The sequence below is a fragment of the Sinocyclocheilus anshuiensis genome, unplaced genomic scaffold (assembly GCF_001515605.1).
Source record: "Sinocyclocheilus anshuiensis isolate Anshui unplaced genomic scaffold, SAMN03320099.WGS_v1.1 scaffold544, whole genome shotgun sequence".
Lineage (NCBI taxonomy): Eukaryota > Metazoa > Chordata > Actinopteri > Cypriniformes > Cyprinidae > Sinocyclocheilus > Sinocyclocheilus anshuiensis.
In genome coordinates this window covers 1,497,931-1,506,721 of record NW_015555763.1, presented here as the reverse complement: position 1 = coordinate 1,506,721, position 8,791 = coordinate 1,497,931, and the positions used below count along the sequence as shown (strand labels likewise).

The following is an 8,791-nucleotide window of genomic DNA, read 5'->3' as shown; positions in this document are numbered from 1 at the left end:
GCACCCTACAAAATAAATTGTCACAATATTTGAATTTCTAACTTCGATATGATACTTTGAAAAGTATCAGATATTGTGTCAATATTGTGTGTGTGTCAGATATTTTTAATATTATTAATTTTTTTGTCCATGGAGGCAATCGGTAGGCTAATTTCTAATGAGGAGACCAATTTATATGACAGATTTTAATGTAGGCTTTTATTCATATGTAAACATTGTTTAATTACCATTATAACTTAAACTATCTCACAAATTTTTGCTCACTCAGTGTTTTTTTAATTTTACAGTGGGGTAATTTTGTTGCAGTAGCACGAGATTTCAAACAATTCATATTAACATTGAGAAAATATGCAAACGATCTTTGAAGTGTACACAACGATAGGCATAGCAACATAAAATACATCTTTCAAATAAAATAAAATACATATAACTCACCAAATCCCGTTTTTAACAGTTCGCTAAACACCTGCTTCAGATTCAGGGGAGATTCACAATCAGCTAACATCGGCGCTCAAATCGGCAATCATCACTCTAAAATGATTCATCATCATCAACCATCAAGTATTATAAGTTTGTTTTTAACGCTATTTAAATGAATTTTAAACCATATAAATCTTTTTAATCCTTTTGCATCGCTCTCGTGTTCTCGTGCTCGTCACATCTCTCGCACTTCCATGAGTCATCGGCTTACGACATATGCACTTGCATATGTGCACTACGTCACATTTTCTACGCTCAATTATAATACTGATTATTTTTTATGTATACATAATTAAATCACTATGTATATTAATAGATCGCTTCAGTCTGTTAATTGGAAGTATAATTGCAATATACAATTATATTTATTTTGTAGGCACCACATTTAACATGGGTTACACCCTCCCCTCTTTAAATCTATGCAAGTCCCTTTGCATTGTATTTATAACAGATACTCAATGTTAGGGCTTACATCTTAGGGTGTTTAACTGATCTGGGTTGCTCTGCTAGGGTTTCAATGAAAGCTGTGTTCAATCCTTGTAAAAGAGATTGAATTATAGATATCATGGGATTGCCCAATTCAGGGTAAGTCAATCTTTTGGACTTCCTTAATCCACTTCCAGCTTCACTTTCATCTGACTCTGTATCTTTCTCAGGAGCTTCAGATTCAACTGGATCCTCTCGGTCTCCTTCCACTGAAACATAAGGTCTGGTTTTTCCATTTTGTTCTCTGCCATTGTTAGTTTCATTTTCCATTATGGAATTAGCAGGCGAACTCATACTTTGTTGCCTGGTTTCAGACATACAACTTCTCTCTTCCAACTTTCTCCTTTTAGGTATCAATTCACTGTGCACAGAGGATAGTCCAGAGGAAGACTGAGTTTCAGGTGAGTGTCAAGGTTCAGGTAAGTATTTATCATGCGTACTATCAACGACATTGCCTCTGGCAGGGTTTGAATCAGGTAGCATCTGTAGTGCAGGTTCGACATCTCCGAGAGGAACATCTCTTGGTGCTCTAATGACTTCATACTCCTTAACAAATCTCACTGGACTGGTTTCGGAACTGGGCTCGAATTCTTGCACAAAATAATCACTGTCCTCTCCATCAAAATCCAGAAATTGCTTTGAACTCTCGGGCTCTTCCTGATGTACTTTTCCTGGCACTGCTCGTCCTCTTTGCGGCTTGGGTGCCACTTTCTCTTCCTCCACATGGGGTGACAAGAAACCACAAGGCAATAATAAGTACCTATGGAGTGTCCACAAAGGTCCTTCTTTCCCTTCTGGTTTTTCAGTATAAATAGGAAGTTCTCCAGCACGGTTTACCACAATGTAGACTTAAGAGTCCCATTTATCAGCCAATTTGTGCTTCCCTCGGAGACGCACATTTCTGACAAGAACTCGATCACCCACATCAAGTGAAGACTCTGCCACTCTCTTGTCATATCGTGTCTTGTTCCTTGCTGCAACCTTTGCTGCATTCTTCCTGGCAAGTTCATAACTCTCTTGCAAATGAGTTTTCAAAGTCTTCACATACTGGGAATGGAACTCAATATGGCTGTCGTTTGCAGGTACTCTAAAAGCAAGATCTATGGGCAATCTAGGCTGCCGGCCAAACATAAACTCATATGGAGTGAATCCTGTGGTTTCGTGTTTAGTGCAGTTATATGCATGCACAATAGGCTTCACAAAGTCTCTCCAATGGGTTTTGTCTTCATTTTTCAGAGTACCCAGGATACTCAACTGTGTTCAGTTGAACCGCTCAACCGGGTTTCCCCTGGGATGATAGTTCGAACTTTCCGAATACCAGCAATCTCGCATAACTCCTTGATGGTCTTACTCTCAAAATCAGGCCCTTGATCACTATGAAGTTTTTCAGATACACCATAGTGTACGATGAAATTTTCCCAAAGGCATTTTGCAACTGTCTTAGCCTTCTGATTTGATATGGGGATCGCTACAGCTTATTTTGTGAAATAATCAGTTATCACCAAGATGTCCTTTGTATTAGTACGATCTGGTTCCAAAGATAGGAAATCCATACATACTAACTCAAGCGGCCTAGAAACCTGAATATTCACTAATGGCGCTGCTCTTTCAGGTGGAGTCTTTCTGCACACACACCGATTACATATCTTGATCTTCACCTCCACATCTGTGGCCATCCTTGGCCAATAAAACTGAGCTTGAGCAAGATCAAGGGTCCTCTCCACACCCAAATGACCCATGTTGTCATGCAGTTGCTCCATGACAATAGGCCTCAGATCTTCGGGGAGAACGAGCTGGTAAGTTGTATGCTCACCGACCACTCTCTTCCTATAAAGAATACCATCCCTCAGCTCTAACTTTTTCCACTCTCGCAGAAGGAATGGGAGTTCTGGCAGCTCTTTCCTCAGCACAGGTAAGGACGGTTTTCCTGATTCCAGTTGTAAGATTACTTCCTGTATGGCTTTGTCAGCTCTTTGTTTGTCTTTCAGCTCTTGCACTGTCAGTTGGGGAACAACTGGAAGTCCTTCAAGGCACTCATAGGTCTCGGGGATTGCATCTGAACTCCCAGAAAGGGACTCAATAAGCGGAAAATAATTACCATCCTCGGCTGAGCGTACCAGATGTCTGTCACTGAGAGCTTGGACTACATCAGTGGGGACCAATATGGAATCACTTTCCTCATGTGAGTGGTGCAAGGTAAATTGATTTATACGCTCCTGCTCTTTCTGTGATACTCTATCATTGGTAAGCATTCCATGTGGGCGCCTAGACAGCCCATCCACATCAAAATTGCGTTTTCCCGGCCTATACTGAATTGTGAAGGACAATGTAGACAGAGCGGAAAGCCATCTGTAACTTGTTGCGTCTAGTTTCGCAGATGTCAATATGTAAGTCAACGGATTGCTATCTGTAACTACTTTGAAATTGTTTCCATATAGGTAATCAGCAAACTTTTCAGTGACTACCCATTTCAGAGCTAAGAACTCGAGCTTATGGGCAGGGTAACGAGCCTTACTCCTTGAAAGTCCACGGCTGGCAAAAGCTATCGGACGCAGTTCGCCTCCCTGCTGCTGGTAAAGTGCAGCACCTAGCCTAGTGGTACTGGCATCAATGTGCAACTCGTATGGCAGTTTGGGATCAGCAAACCCTAATACGGGCGCTGTGGTAAGTTTTTCTATGAGTGTGTCAAAAGCCTGTTCACAAATTTCTGTCCATCTTCCTCCAAAAGGAACTTTGGGATTTAGATAGGATGGGCTCTTATTTTTGCCCCTACAGTTCCTACGGAGAGGAGGGTATCCGACAGTTAAGTTGTTTAGCGGCTTCGCGATCTTGGCATAGTCTTGGATGAAACGGCGATAATAGCCGAAAAACCCTAAGAAAGAGCGTAATTCCTTGAGGGTTTTGGGACTTGGCCAGGTTCTAATAGTCTCTATCTTCTGAGGATCCGTTTCCACGCCATTCTGCGATACGATATGTCCCAAATACCTAACAGAGTTCTGAAGAAATTTACATTTCTCTACCGAAAGCTTCAATCCATACTCTTTCAGGCGATTTAGGACACGCAAAAGGCGGGTTTCATGTTCTTCCAGCGTTTCGGAGAATATGATCAAATCATCCAAGAATACCAGGACTTCAGTGAGGTTAATATCGCCCATACACCTCTCCATAAGGCGTTGAAATGTGCTAGGAGCATTTGTTATCCCCTGGGCATACGGTTGAACTCCCAGAACCCCAGGGGACAAACGAATGCAGTTTTGGGCTTATCCTTTTCCTTAACCTCAATCTGGTAATAGCCAGATTTAAGATCGAGCATTGAAAACCACTTGGATCCACGGAGTGCTGAGATGGCTTCCTCGAGATTCGGTAATGCGTAAGCATCCTTTATGGTCTGTGTGTTCAATTTACGATAGTCGATACACAGCCTCACATCACCATTTTTCTTTTTGACGACTACAATAGGTGATGAAAAGGATGATTCAGATTATCGGACAATCCCAGCCTCAAGCAACTCTTCTAGATGCCGGCGAACTGCTTCAAAGTCATCAGGATGTATGGGCCTAGCCCTGTGTTTGAATGGAGTCTCATCATGTAGCTTGATGCTGTGCTTCACTTTGTCAGTTCGCCCAACATCAAGGTCATGCGAGGCAAAAACTTCAGACATATCCCATAATTTCTGAGAAATCCTCTCTTTCCATTCCTTGGGTAATGGAGAGTCGCCGAAATTAAAGCAGAGTTCCTTTGCAGGCTCCTTTTTCACCTTTGAGAATGCACCCCCCTTCTGATCATCCTTATTTGACATTGCTCTCTGTACGGCATGGACATCTGCAATTACGCTTTTTCCAGGAATGGTAATATCATGTTCTGTTCTGTTCTTAATTTTTAAGTACTACAAAGGACTTTGTGTGATGGATACTTAGCTAAGTTAAGTGGACAGCAAGCAACTAAAAGTCCTCCAGGTACCAGAGAATAAGAGGGGGGTTCCATCACTACCCACTTGTCTGTCACTTGTCCTCTTACTGTTACAACTCCCTCAAAGACAAGATTCTGCCCTGCAGGTACAACAACAGTATCAGTTGTAGGGAGTCTGACAATTCCTACATTACTGTTTACTTTTTGATTCCGTCGATACTCAATCGTTCTTACTACTGATTTATAGCCAAATGGAATGGACTTGAAGACAGAGTCATTGGTCTCAAGATGCTTCCCATATGCCAAGTCTAATGTATTGGTACCTATGAGCACTTTGGGCTGAGCAGTGCCACTGGTATCCGGAATAACCAGTGCAAGAGTCGACACTTCCACGACACCAAGAAAATCCTCAGGAAACTTGACCTTCATCTCTACATACCCCAAATAAGGTACTACCTGTCCATTGGCAGCCTCCACTTCCAACAGATTTTCCAAGGGGATTATACTTAGCTCAGGCAGGTTTTCCTGATGAAAAGATTGGAAGATCGTCGTCACTTGCGACCCTGTATCCAGAAGGCACGAACATGGCTCTCCTTCTATGTACACTTTAGCAGTACACTTAGCTCCAATCAGCCCCTTTCGAAGGCCGGCTAACGGACCTCTGCTACGGGAACCCTCTAAATTACCTTTTTTTTCCTGTAGAACCTTTGAGACTAGTTTTGCATATGGTAGCCCTTGTAAGTCTCGCTACAGGGACTAATTCCAGTTTAAAGACTCTGAGACTTCTGAGCTCTGCTGGTGATCCCACAGGCTCTGTCGTTACCTCAGCTGCTTACGTTTCTCATTTACTAAAGATGGATTTGGATCACTCTCGCAAGCAGATGCGAGATGTCCATCTTCGCCACAGCGAAAACAATATCCTGGCTTAGGTCTTTCTTGTGACTTTTGGACCATGGTTGAAGCGATTGGCTGAGCGGGCTTAGAGTGAGTGTGTTTGGTCTCACAAAGGTCTCTTTTTTTCTTTAGAGGCTTCTGGGATTCTAACTTTGTGAACTGACTCTGAAGTTCTGCAATCTGTTTCTATAAATCGAGCACCTCATCATTCTGCAGTAATGGAGTTTTCTCAGTCTGTTTAGCTTTCTGTTTACTGAGTTGACTTTGAAGTTTTGTGACTTGCCTCCTTAGATCTGCAATCTCACACCCTTCTGATGTCATGTCTTGCTCAAAATCAAAAGAGCTTACGGATACAGCATTGGAGCTGACTTTATGATGATGCACATTCAGATGCTGGCGCATGCGGCTCTCTTTGGCAGAATGTCGATTTTCTTCACTGCGCAACTGCACAAGCAGTTCGGAAAATTGGAGGGTTGGTATTAATATATCATTCCAACAGCCTCGGCAGAACTGTTTCAAGAGCTGCTTATCAGCCTCAGCACTGGAAATGGCACCTCTTTTTATTGCTTTTAGGAGAGCTGCTTGCAAGCGCTGCAGATACACGGAGGGCTTTTCTCCAGCATTTTGCAGTGTGTTTAAGAAACTCGCAAAAATATCATCCCCATCCTCGACTGCATCGAATGCAGAATCCAGAATGTCAAGGTATGCATTAGGTGGGGCTGTTGCACCCAAATGTCTCACAATTTCTGATGCTGGAGGTAACAAACTGTCTAATATTTTCCTGGAACAGTGCAAATCAGAAAGTGAAGGATCCTGAAGAATCAGTTCAACACTCCCTCTCCAGGCATCATAATCAACTTCAATGCTCGGACGTGGAATTTTTCCAGAGAACACTCTAAGTCTCAAAGGCGCATGCATGTAGAAGATTCCTTTCTTTCCTTTCTTAATTAGGTGTTCAACTATCACATGCTGGATTTCAGGTGGATTTACATCAGCCACATCTAAAGTTGAAGTTCTCTTTTAAAAGAGCACTGAACGTACAGTCTCTGGGCTTTGACACCCTTCTACATTTTTCATTCCCTTGAATGAGGTAAGAGGATCATGCGTGGGACTACCAGTCTCTAAGGAAAGCTTTGGCTCATTCTCATCTGTTGCGATTTCATCACTGGATGTAGTGGCTTGAGATAACTGTTCTCTCAGAAGTTCCTCAAAAGTCTTTCCACTAATCGTTGCTAATTTCTGCAGCTCAGCAAAGTAACAGGCAGTTGCTTGTTTGGTTGCTGCTGGTACATAGGCGCTTGACAAAAGTGTTATGCCATAAGAGATGTTATGTGGGCTTCTGAAAGTGTATGGCAACATAGGCTTGAGAGTTACCAGGGCAGAACAGCTTTCACATTCTACTATAACATCTCTATGAAAAGGTGACTGTGGCTTATCTACCCTCAATTGTCTACTAACACGTCCGTGTTTGTTTAAAAATTCAACTAGGTTCTCGTCAAGCTCAGTGTCTGTCAACCCACGAACTATCACTGAGGTCGCAATATTAACTTTCTCACTTTCAACAATATCCATGTTTCTTAGGACTAATGTAATCTCAGGTGTGCGGAATCGAATTTTCTTGTTTTATCCCCTTTTCAGGAACTTCAGGAACTCATCCAGAAGATATTTACTACCACTGTTCTCCTGGCTGGCTCGCCAAGAATTTGTATGTAACAAGTGCCCTCAACGTAAGTTGGAGCAATGGACCACTTTCTAGGTAAGTGGAGAACAGAATTAATGATGGCAGTAAATTAAATCACAGAACTATGTAAAGAGAATAATTTGAAAATATATATTGTAATTCAACAGTCACATAAACAACATGGACCAGAATGAAACCAAAGAAAAATAATAAAATTGATGCACAACCAATGAATTCTGTGGTCTTTCTTTCCCTCTTGTAACAAATGGTAATACGGTTTGATTTCTTTTTCTTCTCTTAAGTAGAACTTTAATCTAATTTATTTCTGTTTCCTTAAGTCGTAGTAATTTTGAACGCCTTTGATTTGATCTTGCTATGTTTCGATAGCTATTAAACTTCACTGTCTTTTGGATTTAGAGTTTAGGATTTTTATCCTATTTTGCTATTTGATTCACAATTTCGTACATTATTTTAGACAAACCAAAGAAAATCCCATGAACAAGGCACGACGGCATATAACCACAATTCAAAGTAACAATTTAAGCAAATCGGAACATCTTATCACAACTAAAATGCTCAAAAGAAAATCCCAAAATTTACATCTGATTCACATTCAATAACAGTCAATCAAAATACCCTTGTTAGAACCCTTTTTTTTTTAATTGTCTTTGTAATCGTCCAAAATATCCTTTAAGATGTCCAGTGGGTGAGTGCAAATTCAGTTAAATCCTACCAGTTCAAACAAGTGTCCAGCAAAAAAAGAGATGTCCTCCCAGCTGAAGAAAAGTTGATGTAACGAATAATTGATGCAACGAATCATCCACGTGTCACAGCAAAGATGTATCCTTCCAGGTTCAGGAATCAAAATTCAAGTTTGGGTGGCTCGCCATCTCAAATCCACAAAGGGGGTTTTCACTCAAGCAATACACCTAACCTGTTTTACCAAAACAGTGTCATTAACATTCAATGCAATTTCTTTTAAACTTTTCTTGCTCTTTAAACTGTTTAAACATCCATCTCAACTTTCATGAGGGACGAGTGTCTTCTTAACAGAATATTGAGGATGTGCAAATTAATATTCATAACTAACATTAAACAGAATACGTCATTCAACATTTCACAATAATTCATATTAACATTGAGAAAATATGCAAACGATCTTTGAAGTGTACACAACGATAGGCATAGCAACATAAAATACATCTTTCAAAGAAAATAAAATACATATAACTCACCAAATCCCGTTTTTAACAGTTCGTTAAACACCTGCTTCAGATTCAGGGGAGCTTCACAATCAGCTAACATCGGCGCTCAAATCGGCAATCATCACTCGAAAATGCT

General features: G+C 41.0%; 1 long non-coding RNA gene across 2 annotated transcripts in view; it reads right to left on the bottom strand.

Moving 5' to 3' along the window:
* The window catches only part of LOC107674046 (uncharacterized), an 11,270-nt gene extending 2,491 nt beyond the window's left edge, over positions 1-8,779 (bottom strand). The window contains exon 1 of one of the 2 annotated variants that reach the window (XR_001632469.1): positions 8,686-8,779. This is a non-coding gene — a long non-coding RNA (uncharacterized LOC107674046). Of the gene's footprint in view, positions 1-435; positions 573-8,685 lie in introns of those variants that run through there. The other variant, XR_001632468.1, reaches the window with a different exon arrangement.
* Between the last annotated feature and the right edge of the window lie 12 nt (positions 8,780-8,791).